We start from the raw sequence: 9,323 nt of genomic DNA, 5'->3' as shown, positions 1-9,323 counted from the left end.
GAAGCCAAATGTAAGTAATTTAAGAATTTTTGGTTGTGTTGCTTATTCCTTGATCGATTATAGTGATCGTAGCAAGATGGATAAGAAAAGTGAAAAATGCATTTTTGTTGGTTATAGTGACACAACAAAGGGGTATCGATTATATAATCCAACATCTAAGAGTTTAATCATTCGTCGTGATGTTATTTTTGATGAATTAAGCTCTTTCTTGGACTTGGAATCAAGATGCAGATAAGTCAAAAATGGAGGTCATTCCCCTTGCATCTGATAAAACATTAGAAGCTTCAACAAGTATGTCTCAAAACAATGGTGATAATGAGGACATAGACTCACCACCTAAAAAGGTAAGATCCATAAAAGAGATTTATGAATCATGTACTTTTGCCTTGTTGGTTGAAGAACCTATGTGCTACGAGGATGCTAGTGAGAAACAAGAATGGGTAAAATCCATGGAAGAAGAAATGGTAGCCATTCAGAAAAATGATACCTGGGAACTTCTAGATTTACCCACAGGTCAAAATGCTATTGGTGTGAAATGGGTTTACAAGGTTAAATATAATGCAGATAGGAGCGTGCAAAAATATAAAGCAATGTTAGTCGTTAAGGGGTATGCTCAAGAATTTGGAGTAGATTTTTCAGAAACTTTTTCTCTTGTTGCATGTTTTGAAACTGTTAGAATTATTTTGGCATTAGCAGCTCATATGAAATGGTCAGTTTTTCAATTTGATTTAAAATCAGCATTTTTGAATGGGTTCTTGGAAGAAGAGGTATATGTTTGCCAGCCTCAAGGATTTATTGTTAAAGAGAAGGAAGAGAAGGTGTACAGGTTGAAAAAGGTGCTTTATGGCCTTAAACAGGCACCACGAGCCTGGTATGGGAGATTGGACTCATATCTAATGCAAAGAGGATTTCACAGAAGTGAGAGTGAGCACACTTTATATGTAAAAGGATCAGGTACTGACTTTCTTATTGTCTGCGTTTATGTAGATGACATAATTTATACAGGCTCATCAAGTACACTTTTTGAAGAATTTAAAGAGGACATGATGCATGAATTTGAAATGTCAGATTTAGGGTTGTTACACTATTTTCTTGGACTTCAAGTTCAACAAAGTGTTGATGGTATTTTTATTTCTCAAGAAAAATATGCTTTAGACTTACTTGAGAAGTTTAACATGGTGTCATGCAAGCCGTGTTCCACTCCCATGAATACTAATGAGAAATTATCAGTACATGATGGTACTATGAAGGCTGATGAACGATTGTATAGAAGTTTGGTTGGAAGGCTAATGTATCTTACACAGACTCGTCCAGATATCGTATTTTCTGTTGGCCTAATTTCAAGGTTTATGCAGTGTCCAACGATACATCAACTTGGAGCAGCAAAACAGATCCTTCGTTATATTCGAGCTACCACTAATTATGGGATTTGGTACAAATCAAATCCTGAGTTTAAATTAACTGGCTTTACTGACAGTGATTGGGCTGGTTTTGTAGATGACAGGAAAAGCACAAGTGGATTCATCTTTAATCTTGGATCAGGAGCCGTGTCATGGATGTCAAAGAAGCAAGCAACAGTGGCACTTTCATCTTCAGAAGCAGAGTATGTTGCTGCAAATGCAACTGTATGTCAAGCTATTTGGATAAGAAGAATTTTGGCGGACTTGCATCAAGAACAAGCGAATGCAACCGAACTCTATTGTGACAATCAAGCAACCATTGCCATGACAAAGAATCCTGTGTTCCATGGACGAACCAAGCATATTGAGTTACGTCATCATTTTATCAGACAAGCTGTTGCAGATGGAGCTGTAGCAATGAAATATTGCTCTACAAATGACCAAATTGCAGATGGATTTACAAAAGCACTTAGCTATTCAAAGTTTGTGAAATTCAGATCCACTTTAGGTGTATCGAGTTTTGCATCAAGGGGGAGTGATAGAATATGATGCAAAAGGGGGTTACGTGAATGGGTAACCATAAGTCATGGGTTAGTGGGTATGCGTTAGAGACATTTTAGAATCCACGATTGTGTTGTGGTTCTTAAACTTAAGGAGCAAGTTATGTAATTCATAAGTTATAAATGGGTCATGAGTAGTGGCTATTAATGAGGAAGTGACAGTTATAGGTTTACCTTTTTAGCTATAAATAGAGGTCTTGGAGGTTGTACGAGAAGTGTAATCTCTCTCCTTTTGTTTTTACTTTGTGTTAAAGATTTTCAATATTTTACTTCATTGTTAAGTTAATATTTTATAGTGTTGCTGCATATATCTTTACTTTATTCCAACACGTTGGTGAGGAAAATTTGCAAAAAAAAATAATAATCATGCATGCTGGTAACATCACCTGCAGATACACAAAAACAGTTTAGCATGTTGCCCTGCTTTTCGTTGCATTAGATGCATTTCTCTCTATTATTCCCTCTAGAAGAGAAGTTCAAGACACCAGCATCTTAATCATATGTATATTTGTGATTCGTGACAAGATTCTTGTTTTATGCTCTTCGCGCTCTTTGATAGTTGGAGTATGTCAATGTTTAAGCATAGTCGCCTATATCATTTAAGGTAATTTCTCAAAGAGATTATCAATAATTGATTTTTCTTGCGAAAAAACTCAGGAGTTTCAAAATATAAAAGTTATAAAAAGTAATAAGTATAAGAAAATAGAAGGTATTCTTGGAAAAATATAAGGAAATAACTTTGAAAAGTTTTTAAAATATAAAAAAAACAAAAGTTGGGCTTAAATTATAGAAAAATAAGAATTTTCAACAATGTCGCAAAATATTGTGATAACATCATGTTATTTTTATTTCTGGCAATATTTTGAAAATATTTCATATTTTGCCAATATTATCGCCTTACCTGAATTTGTAGTTTTTTTTTAATGAACTGAATTTGCCGATAACATTGCGATATTTTTAAAAATAGCGATATCCGTAACATTGTGTTTAAGCTAGGAGATGCTCATTATTTTTAGTCATTCTTGTAGTTGTCAAAGCAGTTTAACCTTATGAACAATCACACACACCGAAGTGACCGGCAATCTTGTATTTTGTTTTGTGATGGAAGGATTAAAGGATGCTTTTTATTGTTCTGACTCACACAACTGTTCCAGTATGCATTAGTCCATTGCCTTAATGGAAAGAAACGGGGCTGGCTACCAATGTATTGTCTGCTTTACAAAAAGTTGCTTGAGTCTGGGTTAAGTACTGCACCATATGAAAATGTAAATGTCTAAACATTGTGGGAAATCCTTAATAGTGCAGACACTCATTTTCACTGCATTTATTCCTCCATTTGTCATTCTAGTTTCCAGTCTGAAACTGAAAAACATACTTTGTATGCAAAATCATCTCCGCTACTACTTGAAGTCCCAAAAGATAAAATTCCATATAAGGATTGACGAACTTTTTCTAATGATACTCCAGTTAGAAGGATGGAGAAATGGGAAAATGTATTAGTTAAAAGAGGTCGGGGTAGGCCTAGGAAGACATGGATGGAGGTGATAAGAAAGGATATGAAAGCTTTGAACCTCACCGTGGACATGGCATTGGATAGAAATGAATGGAGGAGAAGGATTCATGTGGAAGACCCATAATGATTTTCTTTGTTGGTTCATATCGCCGACCCCAATTGTTTTGGGATGAAGGCGTAGTTGTTGTTGTTGTTGTAAGGATTGACGAACTTTGAATTTTTACATAGGCAAGCCAAATAGCAGGATGTTACAGAGCAAAATCCATGCATCTAGCCCAGCTTTGCTAGAACATCATTAAGCGTGGTGACGGTCTGGTCATAGTATTTCTCTGCTTCTGGGGTACTCTTTATCTGGGTTGCATGATCCAGCTGATCAACCAACAGAAGAATAAAACATTAATACATTTGAAATATAACTATCCTCAACAAGCATCTTTTCATGTTCAGGGGGAATTGGTCTACTAATAGATAGAACTGGATATCTATATACTTTGGTTGAGAAGTTCCTTATCAGCAAAGGTAAAACACACCATTCTTATAACTTGAAGTTTGAAACACAAATTCACAGTGATTTTGAATTCTGAAATGACAATTTGCCTGTACTGAATTTGGCGGACGCCCATGCTAAGAGTGATTGTGGTACTAAGAGCGACTGCAGATATGAGGATACAACCATTTTTATGAAGTCTCCAATATGATTTGTATATAATGGGATATGGAATGGTAATCAAAATGGAGTATCCATGTGACAAATTGTTATTCATAAAATTCATGTACCTTTGGCCCGACCAAAGGGAGGGAGGGGTATTTTGAGCCAGAGATATGTGTGTCTCTAATCCTCAAACCTCAAATATGAGTTTGAGATCTCAGCGATCAATTCAAACACACCCTCAAAATCTGATTTAGTGATCTGCGACTGAAATGTTGAAAAAGAAAGCCAAGGATTAAGAAGGATGAACTCACGTTATCGATTGTCGCGAAGAGCTTCGCTGTGAGTTCTTTCAGGGGCTGCTTCTCTTCCTTTGGCTTCGACTCGATGACGGTGCTGAGATCGTAGCGGAGGTATGTAGCCTTGAGACGAAGGTCGCTCGTCACGTAAGGCCATGCCTTCTTGTCGATGAATCTGTTGACACCAACAATGTCCTTGGCCGAATCCTTGGCTCTCTTGGCAGCTTCAACTGGTGTCAGTGGCTGCAGATAGAAGCGTTCTTTCAAAGGCAGTATCAAGTCCCTTGGCACATCAGAATTTTTAGTCACAGCTACATTCATGTTGGCAAACACCAACAAGTACATCATGGAGTTGGCGCAAACCAATGTCATAAATCTCACTACTAGGAAAATATTGGCAAGGAAAATTCTTATGAAAATTTGAAAAAAACTCTTTTTTCTAAAAAAAAAATCTTGACAAAATATAGATGTACATAAAATTAAAAATGTAAAAAAAAAAATACATGTGAAATATAAATTACATAAAATATCAGGGGTTGTGCTTATCATATTGATATAGTGATAAAATACGATGTTTTGAAATAAATGATATTTTCAAATACTTCAACTTTAAAGAACTATATAGGCTTTTGAAAATCTGGCACAATAAAATTACCATGCTTTCAAAATACCGTTGCTATTCCATTACAACGTTTTAGACCCTTTGTTTTTAACCTTGCCTCTAAGGTGCTTAACGCCGTCCCTCCATAGTGGGACCCACCAATTTTTTTTTCTTTTAATCTCCATCATTTATTTGACCCGCGGATTCTGTCGCAATCAGAGGAGTGCGGATAGGGTGCAATCACATGGCACAAAATTTGTGCATTAAGCACCTGATCGCCCTCCATCAGGACTTTAGTCCCTGTTCCCAAGATGATAATGCACAAATATTTGTGCAATCGTATTGAACCTGATCTTTTCACCAATCAGAGGGCGGATCAAGTCAGGTTGTGTAGAACTGATCATAGGTCATATTCAACATACACCACACATCTTACTTGACAACTGTGAGAGTGGGCCTACATGCATCTCCGTCAAGTGAGATGTGTGGTGGGGATTGAATTTAAACAAAAGTAATATGACCTAATCTCCCTCTCTCGATCAAATTTCAGAAATGCAATTACTCAGCATAAACCCAGTTGCCAAAAATTAGAAAACTTATGCAGTCCGCCGGAAGGTGGTGGAGGAGGGCCCACTTTGATCGGCTTTGCCTATGCCAGGACTGACTTGACAAAGGACCCAGCGACAACTCTGGCAGCTAGGAAGCTGAGGACGGCTCAGCGGCTGCTCTAAGACGCGGCTTCCAGCTCCACTGGAGCTTGTTGAGCTCTTATAGGAATAAAAGTCGATCGGCTCATGGCTACCCAGCTGCTGCTGCTGCTGGCTCCGGTTAACCGGATTGAGCCGCTTAGCTGGAGGCTTCTGTCGAGAATGGTCTGGGAGGCTTGTGCAAGCCAGCCATCAGCCATTGAAGCCATAGCATGAGCGGTTGGAGTCACCTACGTAATGTGGGCGTTACCCACAATAAGGACTCCTATAAAGGTGTTCCTATCGAATAAGCCCCACGAATTTGGAAGGGAACAGTTAAGTTACTGTTACATAATAAAGACTAATGCTATAAAAGGAGCTATTGATGAGAGACCCCTGTGCAGAAAAATAAAGGAAAATCATACGTGATTTTTATTGTTGGGATTGGATCCTGCTCACCATAGTTGGAGGGCTTGCACTCATCAAAGGGCTGCAACCGGTTGAGGATTCGAACATCTCAGAGTCGCCGATTCAATTTTACTTACCGACTGTTTGCAGTTCAACATGACCGCTACATGTATGCCATCACTCTTCTCTTGCGCAGTCCACAACATTGGGTTATAGGTCCACACCACGCTTTTCTGTTGCACGAGTCTGTTGGCATTTTTCTGGCGACTGTTGCCATGGGGCGGCAATATTTTTTCGGCAGACCCGATCCAATATCTACTATTTCTTTGTTGTCGGAATAGCTTTTAAAAGCTAGTGGCCGCCAATGATTTTGCCGGTGGCACTGGATGCTGGTAGCTGACAGCCGATGCAAGTCGCCGATTGTAGGTGACTATCACTGTGGGGTGACAATATTTTTTCGGTAGCCCGTCGTCGTGGGGCGACGTGGCTCGTTAGTTAACCGGTCGACCATCGCCAACATAAAAAAATAGGGGATTGGAGAGATTACGTCGCCAGGGGAGATTGCTTTCGTCGTTCAGTGACACACAACATCTGAGGGCCCATTTTTGCAACCCCCCCCCTCCCCTCCCCCTTTCTCTTTCTTCAGTTTTACCTTTGTCGTTGGGCGTTGAGGGGCTATGATCGTTGTCAACAAAAATCCATCATCGGAGTGCCACTATCGATGGGCCTCCATGCTGTTTGGTTGACCATCATCTAGATTGACTAGTCGCCGATGGAACCCTTTCGTTGGAAGGGGGTTTTCGTCAGGGTCATCGTCGAACATTGATGTTGTCGACGCCGGAATGCGTCGTCTCTAGGGGGAGGGGGGTGTTTCGTCAGACTCCTCTCCATTGATCATCAAAAAGGGGTTTGAAAAGCCCTTTTTCTTTTCTTGTGATTCCTCTGTAGATCGGGGTCGATGCAGTTGTCTAACATGAGTCATCGATAGGCGGATTGCCAGGCAGACGACATGGGTCGTCGACAGGCAGGTCGACGGGCAAGCGACGTAGGTCATCGACAGAAGACGTAGGGAAAAACCCTTTTTGGTTTCTCTGAAACTGTAAACAAAAACCCTTGGGTTTCTGTTTTAATGTTGGAACCAGATCGGGTTCGGTATTTTTGACCCTGTGATACGCCCGATCCAAACCCATTTAAGGTGGATCAGGTCTGCCATTTTCCTTGGATCGGATCCGGACCCATAATGGTTCTGGGTATGGATCTGATCTGGAATGATTGGGTCCGACCCGAGTTATGATTGGATTGGGTCTGATCCAGATCCAATTTTACATCGGGTCAGACCCAAATTCGATTATACCGGGTCAGACCCAAATTCAGTTTGTACTGGGTCAGACCCAAATCTGGTTAGAACCGGGTTATACCGGATCTAGTATGTATCGGGTTAGACCCAGATCTAGATTATACTAGGTCAGACTCGGATCCAGTAAAGACCAGGTTAGACCCAGATCTAGATTATACCGAGTTAGACCCGGATCAAGATCCTAACACTATTTGAAACTGAACCAGATCTGTGACTGATTCAGACCCATGGATGATCGATTTAGGGTTATTTGAGACTGGTTCAGAGTGTTTTCAGACCAGTTTCTGCTTAAGGACCCCGGGTTTTACCCATTTAAGCTTGGCTTTTCTTATTGTTCATGCATTTTATTTGTAATTATGCATGCATAAATGAATGTATAATATTGGCATCGAGGATAATTAGATGACTTAGTGAATTCATGTCACCAAAGTGACTGAATACACGTATGTTGTTAAATTTTTGTTCTATTATATAACTTTAGTCAATATTATTGTTGTACTTAGATTCACGAAATGATAAACGACCCAAATGTAGTTTTATCATGTTTGAAGTTTAGGTAAGGTAAAATGAGACAAATGTATTGAGATACATCATACATATGTATCTAAAGGTTTCTTGTGATGATGATCTAGATTCACATGAGCCTTAGTTTTACCAAATATGGTCGGTAGGCGTAGTGATTAAGCATGTCAGAGCTCTTACCAAAGTAGGACTCCGATGACCCCCTACACTCACCAAAAAATAAGCATATTTAGGGCCTTTTATTTATTGCTTTTTCCATCATGTTTGTCTCGTATATACTTTCTTTTGATATATGTCTTTTGTCATGCAGTTTCTGGTTTTATGATTTTAGATGACTCAAATACTATTCATTTTCTTGATGGATCTAATTTTAGTGATTGAAAAGAAATTATTCTTTTTACATTAGGATACATAGATTTGGATTTGACCTTAAGAATAGATGAGCCTGCTGCCCTGACAGATCAAAGCACTATTGAACAAAAGAGTACTTTTGAGAAGTAGGAGCGCTCAAATAGACTTAGTCTGCTGTTTTTGCAATCAAAGGTAGCTAAGAATATTCGTAGTGTTATCCCACAATGCAGGATGATGAAGGAATTCCTGAGTGCCATTGAAGCACAATTTGTCAGTTTCAATAAGACCAGGGCCAATACCATAATGTTGAAACTCATAACTATAAAATTTTCTGGAGGAGGTAATATTCGCCAGCACATTTTGAAATGATGAACATAGCGTCTCAGTTGAATGACATGAAGCTAACCATTTCTAACTCATTCCTAGTGCATTTGATTATGGCGTCTTTACCTTTAGAGTATGAACCTTTCAAAATCTCTTACAACACATATAATGATGAATGAACATTCAATGTACTTATGTCCAAGTGTGTTGAGAAAGAAGAGAGATTGAAAGGAGAGAAGGTGTAAAGTGCACATATGGCTTCTCATGGATCTAAGGTAAGACAAAAAAAGAATGCATTTAAGAAAACTGCTAGAAAGAAGTCAGCAGAAGATAAGACATCTCAGAGCAAGCAATCTGATTCTGCTCCTATAAAGTACTTCTTTTGCAAGAAGAAGGAACACAGGAAGGTAAATTGCATAAAGTACAAGAAATATTTAGAAAAAAATAAATTGTCATTTGTTTCTCATGAATATAATTTATTATAAATTTCTGAAAATAGCTGAGGGATTGACTCTAGTGCTACTGTTTATATTTTTAACTGTCTGTAGCTGTTCCTAAACAGAAGGGAACCAATAATGCATGAGAAAAGCATCTATTCAGAGAACAAGATGCTTTCGCATGTGAAAGGTATTGGGATCTGCATGATCACTTTA

The 9,323-nt window shown here is 38.8% G+C and overlaps 1 pseudogene; it reads right to left on the bottom strand.

The window, feature by feature from the left end:
- Nucleotides 1-3,743: 3,743 nt before the first annotated feature.
- On the bottom strand, nt 3,744-5,941 carry LOC149830811 (oxygen-evolving enhancer protein 3-2, chloroplastic-like; annotated as a pseudogene).
- Nucleotides 5,942-9,323: the final 3,382 nt, after the last annotated feature.

Source organism: Nuphar pumila, chromosome 7 (genome assembly GCF_984573655.1).
Source record: "Nuphar pumila chromosome 7, dmNupPumi1.hap1.1, whole genome shotgun sequence".
NCBI classification, from domain to species: domain Eukaryota; kingdom Viridiplantae; phylum Streptophyta; class Magnoliopsida; order Nymphaeales; family Nymphaeaceae; genus Nuphar; species Nuphar pumila.
Note: the sequence above shows the minus strand (reverse complement) of the source record. Positions and strands in the feature narration are given on the sequence as shown.